The sequence below is a fragment of the Giraffa tippelskirchi genome, chromosome 4, assembly GCF_054371585.1.
Source record: "Giraffa tippelskirchi isolate mGirTip1 chromosome 4, T2T-mGirTip1v1.2.pri, whole genome shotgun sequence".
Lineage (NCBI taxonomy): Eukaryota > Metazoa > Chordata > Mammalia > Artiodactyla > Giraffidae > Giraffa > Giraffa tippelskirchi.
The window spans coordinates 178,215,052-178,237,935 of NC_137278.1; the positions used below are offsets into that span (position 1 = coordinate 178,215,052).

Sequence of the window (22,884 nt, forward strand, 5' to 3'; positions counted from 1 at the left end):
CTACAGTTCAAAAGCATCAATTCTTCAGTGCTCAGCCTTCTTTATGGTCCAACTCTCACAATTTCATGTCTTAAATATCTCTTAAATCAGTCTTTTTCTCTTCAATCACTGTCCCTTAATCTAGATTCAGTTATTTGTCATCTCTCATCTGAACCATTTCACCAGCCACAAAATTTGCCCTCTCCCTTCAGGATGGCTCTCTTCGAATCCATCCTCCAGTAGCTTACCAGGTCTCTAATAGCAAAATCTAACTCTGTGACCCTCCACATAAACCTCGGTGGTTTCTACAGCTGTTATAGCAAAGAGTCCCCCCACCCCACAGACCAACTCCAATCGTTCAATGGTAATTTCTAGACTCTTGTGTTGAGAAGGACTATGAAGACATGTCAGAGGTTCATAATGAACAATGGCTGTCATTGGTAAGGGAAGAAAGAGTAGTGGCCCTTATTCTGTGTATTTCCTTCCTTCTGATGAACAGAACAAAAACCCAACTCTTTCATCTTTACCATTTGATACTTTCTCCTCTCTCTTTACACTGTAGAGCTTTAAGTCCCATCCCTCATCACTCTGTTTCTGGAATCGGTGCTTTTGTGAAAGAGCTATCGCTACATGAAACACCTCTATCTGCCTCCCATACTCCCTGCTCCTGACTAACTTTATCCCATTATTTGAGACTCAGGCCCGAATGCATATATCTAGTATACTTTTGAACTTTCCATGTGGCTCAGTGTTAAAGAATCTGCCTGCCAATGCAGGAGATGCAGGAGACATAGGTTCAATCCTTGGGTCAAGAAGATCTCCTAGAGGAGGAAATGGCAACCTACTCGGGTATTCTTGCCTGGAAGAACCCCATGGGCAGAAGAGCCCAATAGGCTACAGTTCATAGGGTCACAAAGAGTCAGACATGACTGAGTGAGCATGAGCACAAGTATATCTTCACTGACTCCCCATGTTTCCAGCCAAGGTTGGGTGAAGTGTTCTTTCTCTGTGTTTCCTCCAAATTTCAAGTTTCCCTCTATCATTACATATTGTCTAGTTATACATCTATCCCCGTCCCCAATATGTTGTCAACTACTTGAAATAGATGTAAATTCTTTGCAAAGGGATGCAAAATCTTTGTCATGTTCCATCCCCCAAAGGTGACATCTATTTCTTTACCTCCTTGGATCTGGACAGGCCTGGGCCTATTCTTTAAGAAGACTGGCAACTTCTAATTTTTTCCTTTTGCGACTCAGCTTCCAAACTGTGAGGAAGCCCAAGCAGCCATGGAAGGACAAAATGTGGAAGATAACCATCATCCTTGGCTGGCAGCCTTAACTAGTAGCTTTATTCAGCACCAACTTGCCTGTCACATGAACAAACTGTCTTGAAAGTAGCCCTCCATTCTTCTGGAGCAGTTGAGCAACCCAGGTCACTCTGGTCAAAAGGAACAGAGATGAGTTGTCCTTACAAGTCCTGACCAAATTACAAAATCATAGACAAAGGGATGAATGTTATTGCTTTAAACCACAAGATTTGAGGGTAGTCTATTTTACAGTATTAGATAAAACAAATGATTTGGTTCTATTGACTGAAACTGGTCTTTGATTGTGACTTTTCCTCCCTTGCTAATCATATTGGTTTCTTTCACTTAACTTTATACTTTGATTTTCCCTTGTTTAATTTTGGATAATATTCTCAGGTGATTAGTTAGGATGATTTCTCAACATTATAAAATGCTATGGAAAAGTACACATATTTGATGTATGTGGTTTCCCTGTTTTCAGCAGTATGATAATCATTTTTCATTAGGAAGATATACTTTTTCAAAGACTTGTCCAAAAACATGTCAGGTTGCCTTTTGGTGAAATAAGCAAAAATTTTTTAAACTGAAATATAAAGGCATGTAGTACTCCTGTGCCTTTGACCAATACATCTTACTCAGGTTGGGTAGAGGTTGGCTGTGTTGTCTAACTCAATGAATGGACTTCTTTGTGAAGGGTCATCTGCCTAATGCATCCAGCCATGTTAGCTGAAAGTACTAACCATCTTACTTCTGTCCATTTGAAGCACTCCAGCATACATAGCTCTAAGAGCAGATAAGATATTCCATGCTGTAAGACTCTAGTAGGATAAAAACTTCCCTCTATTCCGAACTGCTTTAAAAATTCTGACCTTCAAAAAAAAGAAGAAATCCTGGACAATAGAAAATTCAACATCACATCAGGCCTGAATGTTAATATTTCACTTTAATTATTTGCATATATTTAACACATCATTTGACAACTTTCATGTGACAGCTACAAAACTCCGCATCCTTTTGCCTTAAAGCCAAGATATGTTTGGCTGTCTATAGGTCTACTTTTCAATTTTAGGAGGAAGGAGATCAGTTCTATTCATGTGTTTGTAGTAAACCATCTTTCCTAGTCTTCCCTATATAGCCTATTAGCATAAATGAACCCCACCCCTTAATACTGTCCCCCTTCTAGGAACAATGTAGACATTTCTCTCTTAAGTGACCATCTCCACTCTAAGTTGGCAATTGACGTTACTATACATTTGGCAATGTTATTCATTCATTCAATCAATAAAATTTTTTGCTATGTTGTAGGCATTGTTCTGAGAACTTTATATTTGCCCACGAAACAAACAGACAAGGTCTAGTCTCATGAAGCTTAAATTTCAGGGGCAGGGTGTGATTTTAGTCAATTAAAAAAATTGAACAACTTCCCTGATGGACCAGTAGTTAAGACTCCACGCCTCTAATGCAGGGGGTTCCGATTCCATCCCTGGTCAGGAAACTGAGATGCCATAGTGTTGTGCAATGTGGCCAAAATTTTTTTTTAAATAATTTTTTTAAAGAACTTGGGTTTTAAAAATAAAATAAAAAATTAAATGAACAAGATAATTTCAGGCAGTGTTATGAAGAATATATAGTTCAGTAATGTGCTAGAAGGGCTTCCTTGGTGGCTCAGCAGTAAAAGAATTTGCTTGCAATGCAGGAGACACAGATTTGATCCCTGGGTGAGGAAGATACCCTGGAGGAGGGCATGGCAACCCACTCCAGTATTCTTGTCTTGGAGAATCCCATAGACAGAGGCACTTGGCAGGCTACAGTCCGTGGAGTCACAGTGACTTAGATATGACTGAAGCAACTTAGCATGCATGCAGTGTGCTAAAGAGTGTCGGGGGGTGGGGAGCTACTTCAGATTTGATGCCAAGAGAAGTCTCTCTGAGCAGGGGACCTACAAACATAAGCCACCCTTCCTATTCTCAGCCCAGTCTGACAATGAGGGATTGAGAAAAAGGAGAAAAGCTAGCTGAACTTCATTATGAAATACCTAAAAGCCTTCTTCAGTGGTAGTGGGGAATGGAAATAATCTTCAGGAGATACTTTTGATGTGAACTGATTTTCTTTTCTTCTCTTCCCACTTCTTCTGGTTGGAGCTAAGAGAGACGACGCCAAAGTCCCGGATTTCAGGAAGCAGGCACAGTGGGTTTGTTTCCTAAGGCAGCCATCATAAATTACCACAAACTGAAACAACTGGAAATTTATTTTCTCGTGGTTCTGGAGGCTAGACATACAAGATCAACTTGTGAGCAGGGCCCTCCAAAAGACTGTAGGGTTGCACAATGAAGGAAACTATAAGCAAGGTGAAAAGACAGCCTTCAGAATGGGTGAAAATAATAGCAAACAAAGCAACTGACAAATAATTAATCTCAAAAATATACAAGCAACTCCTGCAGCTCAAGTCCAGAAAAATAAACGACCCAATAAAAAAAATGGGCCAAAGAACTAAACAGACATTTCTCCAAAGAAGACATACAGATGGCTAACAAACACACGAAAAGATGCTCAACATCACTCATTATCCAAGAAATGCAAATCAAAACCACAATGAGGTACCATTTCATGCCAGTCAGGATGGCTGCTATCCAAAAGTCTACAAGCAATAAATGCTGGAGAGGGTGTGGAGAAAAGGGAACCCTCTTACTCTGTTGGTGGGAATGCAAACTAGTACAGCCACTATGGAGAACAGTGTGGAGATTCCTTAAAAAACTGGAAATAGAACTGCCATATGACCCAGCAATCCCACTACTGGTCATACACACCAAGGAAACCAGAATTGAAAGAGACCCGTGTACCCCAATGTTCATCGCAGCACTGTTTATAATAGCCAAGACATGGAAGCAACCTTAATGTCCATCAGCAGATGAATGGATAAGGAAGCTGTGGTACATATACACAATGGAATATTACTCAGCCATTAAAAAAGAATACATTTGACTCAGTTCCAATGAGGTGGAAGAGACTGGAGCCTATTATACACAGTGAAGCCAGAAAGGAAAACACCAATACAGTATACTAACGCATATATATGGAATTTAGAAAGATGGTAACGATAACCCTATATGAGAGACAGCAAAAGAGACACAGATGTATAGAACAGTCTTTTGGACTCTGTGGGAGAGGGCGAGGCTGGGATGATTTGGGAGAATGGCATTGAAACATGTATATTATCATATGTGAAACAGATCACCAGTCCAGGTTTGATGCATGAGACAGGGTGCTTGGGGCTGGTGCACTGGGATGACCCAGAGGGATGGGATGGGGAGGGAGAGGGGAGAGGGGGTTCAGGATGGGGAACACATGTACACTCGTGGCAGATTCATGTCTATGTATGGCAAAGCCACCACAATATTGTAAAGTAATTAGCCTCCAATTAAAATAAATAAATTTATATTTAAAAAAGACACTAGGGAAGGATTCTTCTTTGTTTCTTCATAGCTTCTGGTGGTTGTCAGCAATCCTCGGTGTTCCTTGGTTTGCAGCATCGTAACTTTAACCTCTGCCTCAGTTTTCACACTGCCTGATTCCCTGTATCTCCTCTGTGTCTCTTTTTATTAAAAAAAGAAAAAAGGATTTTTAATAAAAAAATTTCCCTCTTTTTATAGACATGTGTCATTGGATTCAGAATGGCTTCCTTGGTGGCTCAGCTGGTAAAGAATCCACCTGCAATGTGGGAGACCTGGGTTCGATCCCTGAGTTGGGAAGATCCCCTGGAGAAGGGAAAGGCTATCCATTCCAGTATTGTGGCCTGGAGAATTCCAAGGACTGTATTGTCTACAGGGTCACAAAAAGTCAGACACAACTGAGTGACTTTCACTCACCCTAACCCAATATGACCTCATTTTAACTTGATTATATCTGCAAAACCCTATTCCAAATAATACCATACTCATAGGTTCTGGGTAGACATGAATTGGGAGGAACTATTCAACCAATAACAGAAAGTCAGCTGGAACTCTCATCAGCGGGAGGAAATAGACCCCAACAACTTGACGTCATCCAGAGACTAAAGAGGAAGGAAAAGTGTGGGGACCTACTGAGAGGCATGGTCTGTGGAGTCTCGCTGTCTAATTTTAACTTTGCTTCTAGTGTCATCAATCTCTTCTGTTATCCTCAAGAATTGAGTTGTTTGTCAAACTGCTAAAGCCTCTTAGGAAGTGCTTCAGGAGAAGGCCCAGAGTAGTTGAATCCATGATTAAGCAAAGTGGGTGAGGAGATCACAGCAACACAAGGAGGTAACTGCCACACAGCCAAATGGATCAGCAATCTTGATCTGAGACAACAACAAAAATCAGGACTACCTGGGTGTCCTTGGAACTGTTTGGTGACAAAATCTTTAATGATGCAGGATTCATTCACCCAACCAACAGCATTCCTCAAATACCTGCTATCTGCCAAGAACCTTGTTGGTGCTGGGGAAAAACTGCTGAAGTACCAGAAGCTGGTCCCTGCTCTGGAGAATTTTATTGCCATCAAGGATGCTGAGAATTGGAAGGGTGATGTTCTTCAGATGTAAAGGAAAATGTGACCACAGGAGCTGAGTTGAGGACATGACTTACACTGATTATAAAGTGATAGGACTTCCTTCATGGAGTGGTAGATTAGAATCTGCCTTGCGATGAAGAGAACACCACAGGTTTGATCCCTGATCTGGGAAGAGTCCATGTGCTGCAGAGCAACTAAGCCCATGTGCCACAACTACTGAGCTCATGTTCTGCAACTACTGGAGCCCGCATGCCTAGAGCCTGTGCTCCACAGCAAGAGAAACCATCACAATGAGAGTCCTGTGCACTGCAACAAAGATTAGCCCCTGCTCACTGCAACTAGGGAAAGTCCATGCAAAGCAATGATGACTCGGAACAGCCAAAAATAAATGAATAAAATTATTAAAAAAACTAAAGTGATGGCTAGCACAACCAATGTTTGTTGATTGCCTCCCACACACCAGGCATTATGCTGGATACCAGCATTCAAAGGCAGCATCCACCCTACTCCCCGTCTTCCAGCTTCTCCTTCACGGTTTCATGGAATCTTTAGACACCACAAATTCTAAGACATTGATGTCCCTACAACCTCCCTCAAAATAATCACTTTAATTGGTGTGCTTTGTTTGGAAATAGCCCCATAATAGTATCAAATATCAAACATTTGATCACTCAGCATTCCAGCTTGAAAAACACAAATCAATGCCTCAGTGTCCTTCTTCTTAACTTCTATTTAAATCCCTTAGCACTGGCACAGAGACACACAGCGCAGTTTCTGGGACAAGGCAGACATTCATTCATATTCAAAATCACTCTGCACCGGGTACTAACCAAATGTTAGTTTCTGTTTCCTTCCTAAATGAATATCACAGGTGTGCTTGCTGGTCATAGCAATGAGTACAGAATAAAAGAAATAAAATTCTGATGAGTGATCTCACTATGATTTAGCCAAAGAAAGAATCACTGTAGTTCAAAATTTCAGAGAAGTTATGCCTTCTCAAGATCTTGCAAGAATTCATCTCCAGCTTTTCTTTAATGTTGAATTTTCCTCTGGATCATAGTTTCTGTTGTGTAATACTCTGGTCTTCTCTTCTTTCTTGCCTTCTCCTTGGATCCCTCATCCAAGATACAGAGTCCTCACTGTTAAGCTGGTTAACTACACGCAAATTGTAATACTTCTGTCTAAATAAAATTTGGATGGGCAACTTACATCTATCGTATAAGAGCTTGTAGAAATCAATGTCTAAGCTGTCACTTGTGAACATACCTCATCTGATGTGACTCATTTTTCTTTCACAATTATGGACACCATGATATTAGGGAGAAATATCTACAACCTCAGATATGCAGATAATACCACTTTAATGGCAGAAAGTGAAGAGGAACTAAAGAGCCTCTTGATGAAGGTGAAAAAGGAGAGTGAAAAAGCTGACTTAAAACTCAACATTCGAAAAACTAAGATCATGGCATCTGGTCCTATCACTTTATGGCAAATAGATGGCAAAATGTGGGAACAGTGTCAGATTTCATTTTATTGGCCTCCAAAATCAATGTGGACAGTGATTGCAGACCTGAAATTATGACGCTTGTTCCTTGAAAGAATAGTTATGTCAAACCTAGACAGTGTTTTAAAAAGCAGAGACATCACTTTGCCAACAAAGGCCTGTATGTATAGTCAAAGCTATGGTTTTTCCAGTAGTCATGTATGGATGTGAGAGTTGGACCATAAAGAAGGCTGAGCACAAGACAATTGACACTTTTTAACTGTGGTGCTGGAGAAGACTCTTGAGAGTCCCTTAGATTGCAAGGAGATCAAACCAGTCAATCCTAAAGGAAATCAACCCTGAATATTCATTGGAAGGTCTGACCCTGAAGCTGAAGATCCAGTATTCTGGCCAACTGATGTGAAGAACTGACACATTGGAAAAGACCCTGATGCTGGGAAAGATTGAGGGCAGGAGGAGAAGCAGGCAACAGAAGGTGAGATGGTTGGATGGCATCACTGACTCAGTGACATGAGTTTGAGAAAACTCAAGGAGATAGTGATGGACAAAGAAGCCTGGCGTGCTGTAGTTCATGGGCTCACAAAGAGTCAGACACAACTTAGCGACTGAACAACAGCAACAACAATGACATCAGAAGAGAACACAGTGTGATGAAAGACCAGGGCTTTGGGGTCAGGTCCAGTTTTGAGTCCCTATTCTTCCATGTGCCACCTGAGTGAACATAGACAAGTTCCTTAATTTTTTTCAGCTGGAAATCATAGTTATATTTCTGAGCTATAGTGAGAACTGGAAACAAACTATGAAAACTGTCTGGCAGGTGATAGGCACTTAATTCCTGGAAGCTATTCCTTTTATTCTAGTCATGCCCAGTAATCTACATAATCTCTTGAATCTATTTATGGTTGCTTCTGACATTTCTACTTTTGCCTTTTTTATATTGGTTATGAATGTACTTGTAAAAATAAACCTGGTGTCTTCTAAATGCAAGGGGGAAAAACCCAATTAAGATTACATTACATAAAATTGAGTACTGGAATTCAAGCTGTGAGATAAAGTTTAAACAGATTAACTACCAAGAACTGGTGGTGAGGTCATAGCTTAAAATAATTTGGCAGAGTTAAACCAGACTAGCACAAACAGACTTCTGAATTGGCACATAGCACAAAAGGTGGTTCTCTTATGCCCAAATATAGAGGTTGACTCATGCAGTCTGGGTGAAACATCTGAGGAACCAAGTGATATCATTCAAGGAGGCAGGATGACATCATTCTGCAAATGTTTCTTGTCTGTCTGGTTTTGGCCTTGAGACTTCTGGGGCTCTTGTGTCTCATGATTTCCAGCAGTTGCTCTTAAACTCTCCCCTCCTTGAGGGAGGCAACATTAGTCCTCGCCTATCTTTATATTTCCTGCATGTTATAAATATTTTTCCACGTCTGGCACAGTATCTGGTTTCCACTCTGCTTCTTCTACTGAAACTGGTCTCAAAACGGTTGCTAAAAATAGTCTAGTTGCCCAATCCAGTGGATCCTTTCAAGTTCCCTTCCCTCTGGAACTGTGGGCTGTGGTTGACATGTGGATCAACTCTTCTTCCTCACCCCTTTCTTTGCTTCCTTATACCTGTCTTATGATTCTCTGGATTCTGAAGATCACTTCTTACGACCCTCCTTCGCTTGTTTCTCTTCAGTAACTCACCCTTAGACGTTCTCCAGGGCTATCATTGAAGCTTCTTCTCTGGCCCCGGGGCCCCCTGGCAAGCTTATCTCCTGGCTTCCCTAGTCTCAATCACTGCTTCTGCTATGACCTTCTCCAAACAAAACCTGGACAGGTCACTGTCCCAGCTAAGAACCTTCCATTTTCCCTGTTGCTTTCAAGTTGGATCCACACACTCTAGGAAGAGTGTCAACTCCTTCCTAACCTGGTCTCAGCAAATCCTCTGACCTTCCTCTCCCACCAGGGAGCTTCTCCGCCTACGGTCACGCGACTTCTCTGTTTCTCCACCCTCTGCACCCAAAACTCTCACAGATCCTCTAAGATCCCACTCAAAGGCCATCCATACAAAGTCTTCCTTAGCAGCTTCCTCCCTCCACCCTGGTGGAATGAGTGGCTGCCTCACCACATACCATGTTTGCCTACTTCTAGCAGAGCTCTAACCATGTTTTGTTACTGTCTGTTCTTCTCTTTTTTGTCTGTACCTGTAGATGATGATTTCTTGAGAGCAGAGAATTTACCTTCTTTGTCTTATTATTATCCATATCCCCTAGCACAGGCCTTGCAGATAATCACATTCTCAAGAAATACTTCTCCATTTGAACTGAACCTATTTTTTCAAAATCAGCCTTCTAATCAGATTCAGTTGCTTTGCTACCTGCAACAGAAGAAAGAGAGAAACACAAAGTGTCTGCCATGCACTCAATGTATGTTAGGCCATTGGACTTTCTTGGCAAAACTCTTTTCCACACTCTCTATATAATTAAACTGTAGGCAAAGAAAGGTGTGTTCCATGCTTTTTTTATGCACAACCAACTTCAAGGTCAGCTAAATTCCAGTGCAGAATCATCAGAAAGATCCAGCTTGTCTAATCAACTCTATGTGAATCAAGGGCCTCTTCCATGAAGTTGAATAAGCCTTTCTAGGACATCAGGGTATCATTTAGCAAATTTCTTCTCCTAGCAGATTAAATAGGGCTTGGATATATGTTATAACAGATGCACATAAGCTCTAATTTTGTTCAGCAAAATAAATGGTTACTTAAAATTAAGTCTGGACCAACTAAAATTTTTCGTGGATCACTCAGACAGAAATAAAGCTCATGATAACGGTTGTGGAGAGCACAGTTTTTCTACTTGCACCTGCTCCATTCACTCAAGATCTGCTTCACCAGTTATCTCTGGATAGGAACATCTAACGGAGTTCTTTAGCTCCGGATTTCATAAAGGCATCAGAAAAAGCCTACTCTGAATGACTGAATTTCTACTGCTTAATAAGGGTGCACACAACATATAATATATGTTTCTATAAAATAATGGATAACATGTATTAAGCAAGACCATACATATGTCAGGCCCTTGCTGTATTTCTTACAAGGATTATATCATTTCCTCACAATAACCATATAAGGGAAATTGCTATTATCTCCCTATTATAAATGAGGAAACTGAAGGTCAGAAGGTCAGTAACTTCCAAATGTTACAGAACTACTGTGAAGTGAGCTAGGAGTCAAAGACTGCCTCTTGCTCCAGTGAATTTAGAGGATAGAGAGATGTCAGTGAAAAGCACCTGTTTATGAAGGGAAGGATGATGACTCATAGCCATGTTAATATGGAAACGTGGTTGGTCAGGTCTCAATCTTTATGCACTTTCTTCTGGCCCAATCTTTTTCAATTACAGATACAGAAGACTTTATTTCTTTTTGAAGTGGAAAAGAGAGTGGGAAAGGGAGAGATGTTGAGGAAGTTCAAGTATATGGATGCACGCTTTCTTGCTCAAACCTCAACTTATGACTCAGTTCAGTTCAGTTCAGTCGCTCAGTCGTGTCCGATTCTTTGTGACTCCATAAATCGCAGCACACCAGGCCTCCCTGTCCATCATCAACTTCCGGAGTTTACCCAAACTCATGTTCATCGAGTCGGTGATGCCATCCAGCCATCTCATCCTCTGTCGTCCCCTTCTCCTCCAGCCCCCAATCCTTCCCAGCATCAGGGTCTTTTCCAATGAGTCAACTCTTCACATGAGGTGGCCAAAGTATTGGAGTTTCAGCTTCAACATCAGTCCTTCCAATGAACACCCAGGGCTGATCTCCTTTAGGATGGACTGGTTGGATCTCCATGCAGTCCAAGGGACTCTCAAGAGTCTTCTCCAACACCACAGTTCAAAAGCATCAATTCTTCGGTACTCAGCTTTCTTCACCATCCAACTCTCACATCCATACATGACCACTGGAAAAGCCATAGTCTTGACTAGACAGACCTTTGTTGGCAAAGTAATGTCTCTGCTTTTTAATATGCTATCTAGGTTGGTTATAACTTTCCTTCCAAGGAGTAAGCGTCTTTTAATTTCATGGCTGCAATCACCATCTGCAGTGATTTTGGAGCCCCCCAAAATAAAGTCTGACACTGTTTCCACAGTTTCCCCATCTATTTGCCATGAAGTGATGGGACCAGATGCCATGACCTTAGTTTTCTGAATGTTGAGCTTTAAGCCAACTTTTTCACTCTCTTCTCTCACTTTCATCAAGAGGCTTTTTAGTTCTTCTTCACTTTCTGCCATAAGGGTGGTGTCATCTGCATATCTGAGGTTATTGATATTTCTCTACGTTTGGATAAACGGAGGCTCTGCTCAGTATCCCTTAGGATCCTGACAGTGGGTCTGATTGCACCTTAGCAGAAACCGCTCTGCCTTTGCCTGGACCTCTCCCCGCCCCCCCGCAGGGGAGCTCTGTAGCAGGGGGCCCAGTGGGCTCCAGAACAGGATATAAAGTACTGTCGTTCAATAGTTTCATCAAAGTGGACATTTCTTTTGTAAACTGACATTTCTCTTTCACTTTTCTAGTGTCTAGTGGAAAAATACTCCCATATCATTTTTGAAGTGTAAGAGCTATAATATTGAACTGTATCTCTAAGAATAATTGTTACTAACTCTCAAATAAATCACTTCAAGTCTATCATTTAAAATAGAATTGCAATTATTATGAAATGCAATGATTAATGCATTGCATTAGCTAAAATTGCATTTTTAAAAATTTTAGGTGGATTACCAACAATCATTAATAATAAAAGTACAGAAAGATACAAAGCATTTGACAGCACACTGTATTACTGAAGGTGTGAGAAAACAGACATTCTTGTATATTGCCAGTAGGCATAGCAATTGATGAAATTTTTCATTGACAGCAATTTGGAAATAACTATTGAAATTACAAATGCATTTACAGATGATTCATGGGTAATTCACTGTAGCTTTATTTGTAGCAGCAAGAGACTACAGCCTAACTATCCATCAATAAAGTATATACAATGCAAACCTAAAAAGACTGAGGCAGCTCTGTTGGTGATATGGAATGAGAGCTAAATTACACACGTGTGTGTGTTTGTACCATTGGTGTGCTGGCTAATGTTCAACTACCCACCTCCCCAAGTGTAGTTCCACAAATGTTGGTTGACAAGTAAGATGAAAGTGAACCAATGAAGATGTATTCTGGAGCTTCATTGGTTCCTCAACGATGCAAGTGACTTATTTGCTGGAATGGAAAATAATTTCAAATAATGGAAGAACATTTCCTCAATTTTTTATTATATTCACAATGACAAACACTTAGGTTTAATTTGTATTCTTCACATGTTTACCATCTGCAGACAATCAATCAAACAAAAAATTAAGCCTTGATTTTTATGATTTGCTGATTTCTGGTGGAAATACTCCCACAATGGCCAATTTCAAGTTGCCAATGTGACATCACTGAATACAGAGTTGGGAAAAAATGCACATACCTACACGGAGGTCATTATATAGCATTTACCCCTTTCAAATACAGTATATGCAAATAATTTCACAACAAACATATAATAGTAAAATATAGTAGAATAATTAGGAAGTGATGAATTTTTAGTATTTCTTATCTGTTATAACTTAATTGTAAGTTTATTTATTTTGAAATAGTAGCTGTGTTTAATAACCAACACACAAAATTCCTGAAAATTTAACATTCAGCTCTCATGAGCTGATATGAGCTGGCACCAACATCCCACCACATATACAATGAGATAGTGTCCCACCAGGAAACAGAAAGCACATGTGGAGGAAAATCTGAAGAGAATTAGTTGAAGGGTATGATCGAGGTTAAGGAAACACAAAGAGAAGCTGACAGATGTGTGAATACACACACAAAAAAGAATTGTACACTTTAAGTGAGTGCTGTGTATGGTATGTGCGTTATACTGCAACAAACCTGCTTTGAAACATGAGAGAAGTGCTGAGGCCTCCGGGGACCAGCATTGACAGGAAACTGTTACCATCCCTAAATCTTATGGGTCAAGAGGAGGGAACAGTGTTAACAGAGCCTCTGTGAGATAAAGACCACGAGGAGGGGCTCCCCGAAAGAGCTGCAGTTGTGGATGGATTGATCCACTGCCCCGACAGCAGCTCTGAAGCAAATGATGTTGTGCAGGAGGATAGTGCAGCCTTTCTCCTCTCCTGCCCTTCAACCCACCATGCCTCACGTTGGCCAAACTCCACTCCAAGTCAGAGGGCAAGGCAACCTCTGTGATGTTTGCATACAGGTCAACACCTTAGACTCCTTGGAAGGAAAGCTATGACAAACCTAGACAGTGTATTAAAAAGCAGAGACCTCACTTTGCTGACAAAGGTCTGTACAGTCAAAGCTATGGTTTTTCCAGGAGTCATGTATGGATGTGAGAGTTGGACCATAAAGAAGGCTGAACGCTGAAGAATTGATGATGGAGAAGACTCTTGAGAGTCCGTTGGACAGCAAGGAGATCAAACCAGTCAATCCTAAAGGAAATCAACCCTGATTATTCATTGGAAGGACTGATACTGAGGCTGAAGCTCCAATACTTTGGCCACCTGATACAAAGAGCCAACTCATGGGAAAGACCTTGAGGCTGGGAAAGAATGAAGGCAGAAGGCGAAGGGAGCGGCAGAGGATGAGATGGTTAGATAGTCTCATGGACTCAATGGACATGAATCTGAGCAAACTCCAGGAGAGAGTGAAGGACAGGGAAGCCTAGCATGTTGCAGTCCATAGGGTTGCAAAGAATCAGACATGACTTAACCACTGAACAACAATAACTCCTTAGAGCACAGAGCAGATCCATAAAAGGTAGATAATGAATCTGAGGGCAAACAGAAAATGATCACACACACACACACAAGTATTCGCTAATAAAGTATATGTATACAATATTTCTGGAAGAAACACAAGAAAATTGTTACTGCTAGTTGGCTCCAGGAAAGGAGAAAGATTGAAAACATAGACTTTTTCATCTATAACATTTTGTAGCTTTTGCATTTTGAACCTTGTAAATATATTACCTATTTCCAAAAATTAGTAACATTAGCATTTAAAAAATAAATATAGAAACAATGAAGTTTGTGATAGCCGTTAAGGCTGGTCAGAATAGCCTGCTACTTTTCCCCTGAGTGCAGAGTAGGACTGTAATTCCCAGTGTCTGTTGAAGTTAGGTGTCACTACTTGTCTTATGTGAAGGATGAAATATGAGAACTAATGTGCATCACATCAGGCAGAAGCTTTAAGAGCCAGTGCATGTATTGCCATTTTCTCTTTTTGCCACTTCATGCCACCTCTGTCAGCCAGAGTCCAAGATATACAAGGAATAGACACCCACCCTCCTACCCCACCACACTAACATTGGACTTTTAGTATGAGTGAGAAATAACCTGTGTTGTTTGAAATTATTGAAATTATAGGATTGTTTGCTACTAGAGCATAAAATGGCCATAAATTTACATTTGTTTATTTTTGGCTGCGCTGGGTCTTCGTTGCCACACATGGGCTTTCTCTAGTTGTGGTGAGTGGGGACTATTCACTACGGTGCTCGGGTTTCTCATTGCAGCGGCTTCTCTCGTTGCAGAGCTCAGGCTCTAGGCAAACGAGCTTCAGTAGTTGCAGCACGTGTGGTCAGTAGGTGTGGCACATGGGCTTAGTTGCTCTGCAGCATGTGGAATCTTCCTAGACCAGGGATCGAACCCGAGTCCCCTACACTGGCAGGCGGACTCTTATCCACTGCACCACCAGGCAAGTCCTAAACTGGCCTACTTTTGCTGGTAAAAAATGGAGCCTGATGACTCCTGGCATTATTTTCAAATAAAAAACATTTTATTTGAATGTACATAAAGAATATGTACATTTAACCTCTTGTATTAAAAACAATACATATATTTAGACCCATGGAAATACCATGGATTTTGACAATATGAATTTTATGAATGTCAATTCTAACTTTACATTCAGCAATTTATATCAATTGCCTCAAAAAAAATGCATTTTGACCAAACAATTCTGTGCTAAGTTAATTCAGTCATGTGCAACTCTGAGCTGCCCAATGGACTGTAGCCCGCCAGGCTTCTCTGTCCATGGGATTCTCCAGAAAGGGATGCTGGAGCGGGTTGCATTTCCTCCTCCAGGGGATCTTTCCAACCCAGGGATCAAACCAGCATCTCTCACATCTCCTGCATTGGCAGGCAGGTTCTTTACCACTAGCACCACGTGGGAAGCCCTGAACAATTCTACTCCTAGGAATTAATCCTAATGAAACAACCAATAATAACAGCTAAATTTTACTGAACAATTATTATGCAACAGACACTCTTCTAAGAGCTTCACACAAATTAATTTAGTATGCTTATAGCAATACTATGATGTATGACATTATTACCTATCACTGTTACACTTTTATACAAAGAGACTGAGGCTTAGAGAAGTTAAGCAACTTGTCAAAAATTATACAACTATTTGGAGAAATGTCTGTTTAGTTCTTACAGATGGCTAACAAACACATGAAAAGATGCTCAACATCACTCATTATTAGAGAAATGCAAATCAAAACCACAATGAGGTATCATTTCATGCCAGTCAGAATGGCTGCTATCCAAAAGTCTACGAGCAATAAATGCTGGAGAGGGTGTGGAGAAAAGGGAACCCTCTTACACTGTTGGTGGGAATGCAAACTAGTACAGCCACTATGGAGAACAGTGTGGAGATTCCTTAAAAAACTGGGAATAGAACTGCCATATGACCCAGCAATCCCACTGCTGGGCATACACACCGAGGAAACCAGAACTGAAAGAGACGCGTGTACCCCAATGTTCATCGCAGCACTGTTTACAATAGCCAGGACATGGAAGCAACCTAGATGTCCATCAGCAGACGAATGGATAAGGAAGCTGTGGTACATATACACAATGGAATATTACTCAGCCATTAAAAAAATACATTTGAATCGGTTCTACTGAGATGGATGAAACTGGAGCCCATTATACAGAGTGAAGTAAGCCAGAAAGAAAAACACCAATACAGTATACTAATGCATATATATGGAATTTGAAAAATGGTAACGATAACCCTATATGTGAGACAGAATAAGAGACACAGATGCATAGAACAATCTTATGGACTCTGAGGGAGAAGGTGAGGGTGGGACGTTCTGGGAGAATTGCATTGAAACATGTATATTATCATATGTGAAACAGAACACCATTCCATGTTCGATGCATGAGACAAATGCTCAGGGCCGGGGTAATGGGATGACCCAGAGGGATGGGATGGGGAGGGAGGTGGGTGGGGGGTCCAGGAAGGGGAACACATGTAAACCCATGGCTGATTCATGTCAATGTATGGCAAAAACTATTACAATATTGTAAAGTAATTAGCCCCCAACTAAAATAAATAAATTTATAAAAAAAAAATTATACAACTAATAGGCAGAGTAGCAAGGATTTAAATCAATCAGCTCGATTCCCGAGTTTATGTGAAATTTCAGCCACTATGATATATTGCTACTTTTTCCCCTATCTATTTCTTCTTTGACCTACAGACTTGTTAATTTTCAAAGGTATGGTCTTTTCCTAGTGATTTTGTTCTCAAGTTTACTGAGGAATATCTGATAGATACCATCATATATATTTAAAGTGCATGACATGATGATTGTATATATTATTACTATTATTTCATTATATACATAATGAAATGAAATAATTGCCAAGATCAAGATAATTAACACATCCATCACTTAGTGGTGAAGATGCTTAAGATCTATTCTCAGCAGCTTTCAAGTGTACAGTAACATTACCAGCTGTAGTCACCGTGCTGTACAGTAGACACTCAGAATTTGTTCTTCTGTAATTCAAAGTTTGTGCCCTTTGACCTACATCTCTCCATTTCCCCCTCCCATCCACCCCTGGTAACCACTGTTCTATTTTCTGTTTCTATTAAATCGGCTTTTTTTTTTTTTTTTTGGTTTAAGATTCCACGTGTAAGTGGTACCATACCTACTGCTACTTCTTAAATAGCTTTAAGGATTTAAATCACAAGTCTGCTTTAGAACCATGAAGCTGGGAAGCAAATCAAGTGTCCACATGTGAGACAATGTTGAATCAATTGCAGTCACACTGAGTGCTAGAATACATACCGTGGAGAGGCAGTTGCTTCCTACAGATCACAGAGAGGCACAGGAAAAATGATTGGAATATATAGAATAAGAATAAAATTTAAAATTCTTGTCCTAATTTCCAAAAAGTATGTGCATAAACATATACTTTGTTGGTTTCGAGCTTTGGAGTGGAGCCCAGAACAAGACAAGGATATGAGCAAGTCCAGTATTCAGTCTGGAAAGCTTATTCTTGGATAGTGGATCTTGCATGAGTTTTTCTTCTAAGTATCTCCATGCATTTTTTGATTTTCTGTAATACCACATATAAATCCTATATTTAATAGTGTCACACTGAGCTCACATAGAAGATCCTGAAACAAGAGCTTGCCCACAGTGACTGGTTTGTTCAGTGATACCAGGGAACAGGAGTAAGAATGTGAAAGTGAAACTATTGCTGGTGAATTTAAGGTTCTTTCTTCATTGTGAAAGAACACAGAGATGAAATAACAGGTAAGAAGTGGATTTATTTAGAGAGAAACACATTCCACAGACAGAGTGTGGGCCATTACAGAAGGTGAGAGAGCTTTGGAATATGACATGGTTAGCTTTTATGGGCTGGGTAATTTCCTAGGTTAATTAGTGGCAGGATTATTCCAATTATTTGGGAGAAAGGGTGGCGATTTCCAGGAGCTGGGTTGCCTCCCACTCTTTAGCCTTTTATGATCAGCCTCAGAACTGTCATGGCGCCGGTGGGTGTGTCATTTAGCATATCCTAATGTATTACAATAAGCATATAATGAGGCTCAAGGTTTACTGGAAGGTGAATCTTCTCCATCTTGAACCTAGTTGTTTCTAACTAGTTTTTGTCATGGCCTATAAGCCATGTTTTTCTTTTGAAGGTTGTGCCCTGCCCCCTTCCCTCTTGTTTCAAAATCAAGGGTGTGACGTGTTATAAAGCTGCTCACCACTAGGGGAAACTGAGGTGTTCCTTCTAGAACCCTCTCCAAAGAGCCAAGTAGAATGGACCTCCCCACTGTCTGTCTGAGGGACATAAGACAGGAGGACTTCTCAGCTCCTTCTCCACAGGTCAAGGGTTTTAAGTCCTTCCTATTTCCAAGTTTGCATGTTTGTCAGAAAAGCTAGGAAGTTTGCTGAAGGTGACCCACAGCAGAGCAGAGAAGCCTCTGAGCAGCAAACTAGAGCTCTGAAGGGCAGCTGACATGAAGTGTTGGAATGGAACTGAGGTGAACAAGGTGAAATGAGAGGTGAGCCTTGAGACATAAGAGATGTACCATATATAACTTTATGAAGTTTAGGAATTGAAATTCCTGACTCTTCCAGTCATGACTCTCTTCTTAATTAGACTGTGATAAGACCCATGTCTTATCTTGTTTTTCTTTTACAGTAGAGCTTCATTGTAGAAGAAAATGTCAAGTGGGATTTCCTGAAACTATCGACTTCTCCATCCAGCCAAGAGAGTAAATAAGAAACTAAGTTACATCTCAGAGGAGCATGGCAGAGATCAGAGCCATCCTCAAAGATTTAAAGGCTACCTTTGTGGCTCAGTGGTAGAGAATCCATCTGCCAATGCAGGAGACACAGGTTCAATCCCTGGATCAGGAAGATCCCCCTGGAGGAGGGCATGGCAACCCACTCCAGTATTCTTGCTTGGAGAATCCCATGGACAGAGGAACCTGGTGAGCTCTAGTCCATGGGGTCGCAAAGCGTCGGACACAACTTAGCAAATAAACAACAACAACAACAAAGATTTAAAGGGTGCAGAGGTGGTGGTGCCCATTTAATTATTGTTCTGGAATCTATAAAAACCAGATGGTGGGTGATCATGCATTATGTAAATGTAACAAAGGAATAGCCCAATTGCAGCTGTTGGGCTGGATATGGGACCTGTACTGAAGCACATTAACAGAGCCTCAAGTATGTAGTGTGTGGTTGATCTGGTGAGCATATTATTTTTCATATCAGTCAAAAGAGGAACCAAAAGCAGTTTTCAATTGGCACAAAATGACATAATATATATTCACATACTGTTCATGGGGTTCTCAAGGCAAGAATGCTGATGTGGTTTGTCTAGTCAAAGCTATGGTTTTTCTAGTAGTCATATATGGATGTGAGAGTTGGACCATAAAGAAGGCTGAGCGCAGAAGAATTGATGCTTTTGAACTGTGGTGCTGGAGAAGACTCTTGAGTGTTCATTGGACAGCAAGGAGATCAAACCAGTCAATCTTAAAGGAAATTGATCCTGAATATTCATTGGAAGGACTGATGCTGAAGCTGAATCTCCAATACTTTAGCCACCTGATGCAAAGAGCTGACTCATGGGAAAAGATCCTGACTCTGAGAAAGATTGAGGGCAGGAGGAGAAGCAGGCAACAGAGGGTGAGATGGTTGGATGGCATCACTGGCTAAATGAATGTAAGTTTGAGCAAACACTGGGAGATAGTGAAGGACAGGGAAGTCTGGCATACTGCAGTCCAAAGAGTCAGATACAACTGAGCAACTGAACAACAATATATTCTCAGGATTGCCCCAGGACTATGTTAATTCTCCCATAGGGATCCATGCTATTCGGACATTTCACAAAATTACATTGGTCTACCATTCTGAGGAAATGTTAATGAACAAGATGTGCCATGTACCCTAGATGCCTTGATGAGACATATCGAATCCAGAGGGTGAAAACTCAGCCCTAGAAAGATCCAGAGGCCTGCCAGATTAGCGTAGGACATGGAGAGTTATCCCCTCCCACATACAAGGTGAAAAGTGTTAGTCACTCAGTCATGGCCAACTCTTTGTGATCCCATAGACTGTAGCCCACCAGGCTCCTTTGTCCATGGGATTCTCCAGGCAAGAATACTGGAGTGAGTAGCCATTCCCTTCTCCAGGGGGTCTTCCCAACTAGGGATCAAACCCAGGTCTCCCACATTGCAGGCAGATTCTTTACCATCTGAGCCACAAAGGAAGCCCAGATATAAGGTAGGTTACTGCATCTTTCACTTTCAGCTTGTGAGAAAGAAGCACACCACTTGTCAGGCATATTTATCATTTGTTTGCAGACTATTCCACACTGAGGTACACTCTTTCGGTTCATTTATAGGGTGACTTGGAAGGCTGCTTGCCCAGGGCAAGAGAAGAGTTTGTAGCATGTTCAGTTTTCAGTAAAAGCAGCCTTGCATGTTGGGTCATACATCCCAGCAGATCCCATGGTAGCAGAAGTACCAGTTGAAGAAAAGATGCCATGTGAGTTCTTGGGCAAGTCCCAGTAGGAGGATCACAATGCAGACCTCTAGGGTTCTCAAAGAGATGCCATGCCACTTGCTGCAGAGACTAGGAAGAGAAAAACAAATACCGTATATTAATGCCCATATGTGAAATCTAGAAAAATGGTACAGATGAACTTATTTGCAGGGCAGAAATAGAGATACAAGCATAGGCAATGCATGTGTGGACACGGTGAAGGGGATGGGTGGTGGATGAATTGGGAAATTAGGACTGACTTTGTGCACTGTACACTGCAATGTGTAAAACAGATAGCTAGTGGGAAGAAGCACAAGGAGCTCAGTCGATGCTCGGTGATGACCTAGAGGGGTGGGATGGGGGGGAGATGGGGAGGAAATCCAAGAGGAAGGAGATACATGTAAACATATAGCTGATTCATGTCTTTGTAGAGCAGAAACTAACACAACATTGTAAAGGAACTATACCTAAAATTTTTTAGACATGCAGCCCCTGGCAGGCTACTGGGCCCTGATGTAGTCTACCCCCTACCATGGAACATCAAGTGACTCTGCGTCCAGAATTGCTCATCATGAGCTGGATGCTCTCGGATTCCCAGGTCACAAGTTAGACAGGCCTAGCAGCAACGCACTATTGTAAGTGAGAAGCAGTACCCTGGAGACTGTGCTTGAGCAGGCGCAGAAGCCAAAGAAACTTTGTGAAAGATGACCCCAACCCCCAGAAAAGCTATTTAATCTCTCCTGACCTCAGTGTCCTTCTTTTTGAAACAAGGTGGATGATACTTTAACTAGGCTCTTGAGAGGCCTGTCAAGTACCATTGTGCAGCCTGTGAACTGTACAAATGTACTGAGTAGAGGAGGTGAGAAGAGGCTGACATTCCCGTTGGGCTCAAATCCCTGGGCAGCATCTACCAAGCAGAGGTACCCATTTCTATTTGCGCAAGGGCCTCTATGGGCTACTTCAGGCCTGTCTATTGTCAGGATTTAAATGATATTACAGATGTAAGGCATCTATTAATAGTAAGTAGTAATAAATGGTAGTTGCTGCTGTATTCTGCTGTCTCCAAGTCCATCAGTTACTGAAAGCCTAAGTTAAAAATGTGGTGCTAGTGGTAAAGAACCTACCTGCTGATGCAGGAGACTCAGGAGATGCAGGTTGGATCCTTGGGTTAGGAAGATCCCCTGCAGGAGGAAATGGCAACCTACTCCAGTGTTCTCTCCTGGAAAATCCCACGGACAGAGGAGCCTGGGGAGCTATAGTCCATAGGGTCACAAAGAGTCAGACATGACTGAAGCGACTTAGCATGCATGCATGCTAGTTAAAAGTAGAAGTCAGCACTGAAGCCCTACATGACAAAAATGGTCACAGAGAAATGGCATGTCTCTGACAGAATCAGCTTCCCCCAATGGACTCTAAGGACCATGAAGTGGGGATCTGCCTCACTCATGCCTGGATGCTCCTGGGACTTAGTAACACAATAAATAATAGCTGAATGATTGGGTAATTGAGAGAAAGGATAATTTTACTTTTTGAAAAAAAAAAGTAACAGCATCTTTGAAAATATTTGCTTGGAGCTCTTTCTTGAGTATCTTTCCATATCTTGATTTCAGCTTGCCAGTTCTCAGAGTTTTCTGTAGTTTCGAGGCCACTTCTGGAATAAATCTAGGTCAATGTTCAGAATAACTTGCTTTAACTGACTAGAATTTAGAGAGAGAATCCTCAATAAGGTAACTAAGCAACAACAGTCCCACAGAATCTCCAAGTTCAGCTCTTTGTCTTGTTTACTATGTAATCAAACTATATCTCTTGGCCCATTTATGTTACACTGATCAAGTTTAAAAAGACGCCATGAAATTAAAAGATGCTTGCTCCTTGGAAGAAAAGCTATGACAAACCTAGACAGCATATTAAAAAGCAGAGACATTACTTTGCTGACAAAGATCCATCTAGTCAAAGCCATGGTTTTTCCAGTAGTCATGTATGGATGTGAGAGTTGGATCATAAAGAAAGCTGAGTGCCAAAGAATTGATGCTTTTGAACTGTGGTGTTGGAGAAGACTGAAGAACTGACTCATTGGAAAGGACCCTGATGCTGGGAAAGATTGAAGGAAGGAGGAGAAGGGAACGACAAAGGATGAGATGGTGGGATGGCATCACTGACTTGATGGACATGAGTTTGAGCAAGCT

General features: G+C 41.2%; 1 protein-coding gene across 1 annotated transcript in view; it reads right to left on the bottom strand.

Annotated features, from left to right (window-relative positions):
• Positions 1 to 20,490: 20,490 nt before the first annotated feature.
• Positions 20,491 to 22,884, bottom strand: part of MED21 (mediator complex subunit 21) — a 42,133-nt gene continuing 39,739 nt past the window's right edge. Inside the window, exon 5 of the mRNA XM_081483715.1 lies at positions 20,491 to 20,788. The gene's annotated coding sequence lies outside the window, so the exon portion shown is untranslated. The remainder of the gene's footprint in view (positions 20,789 to 22,884) is intronic.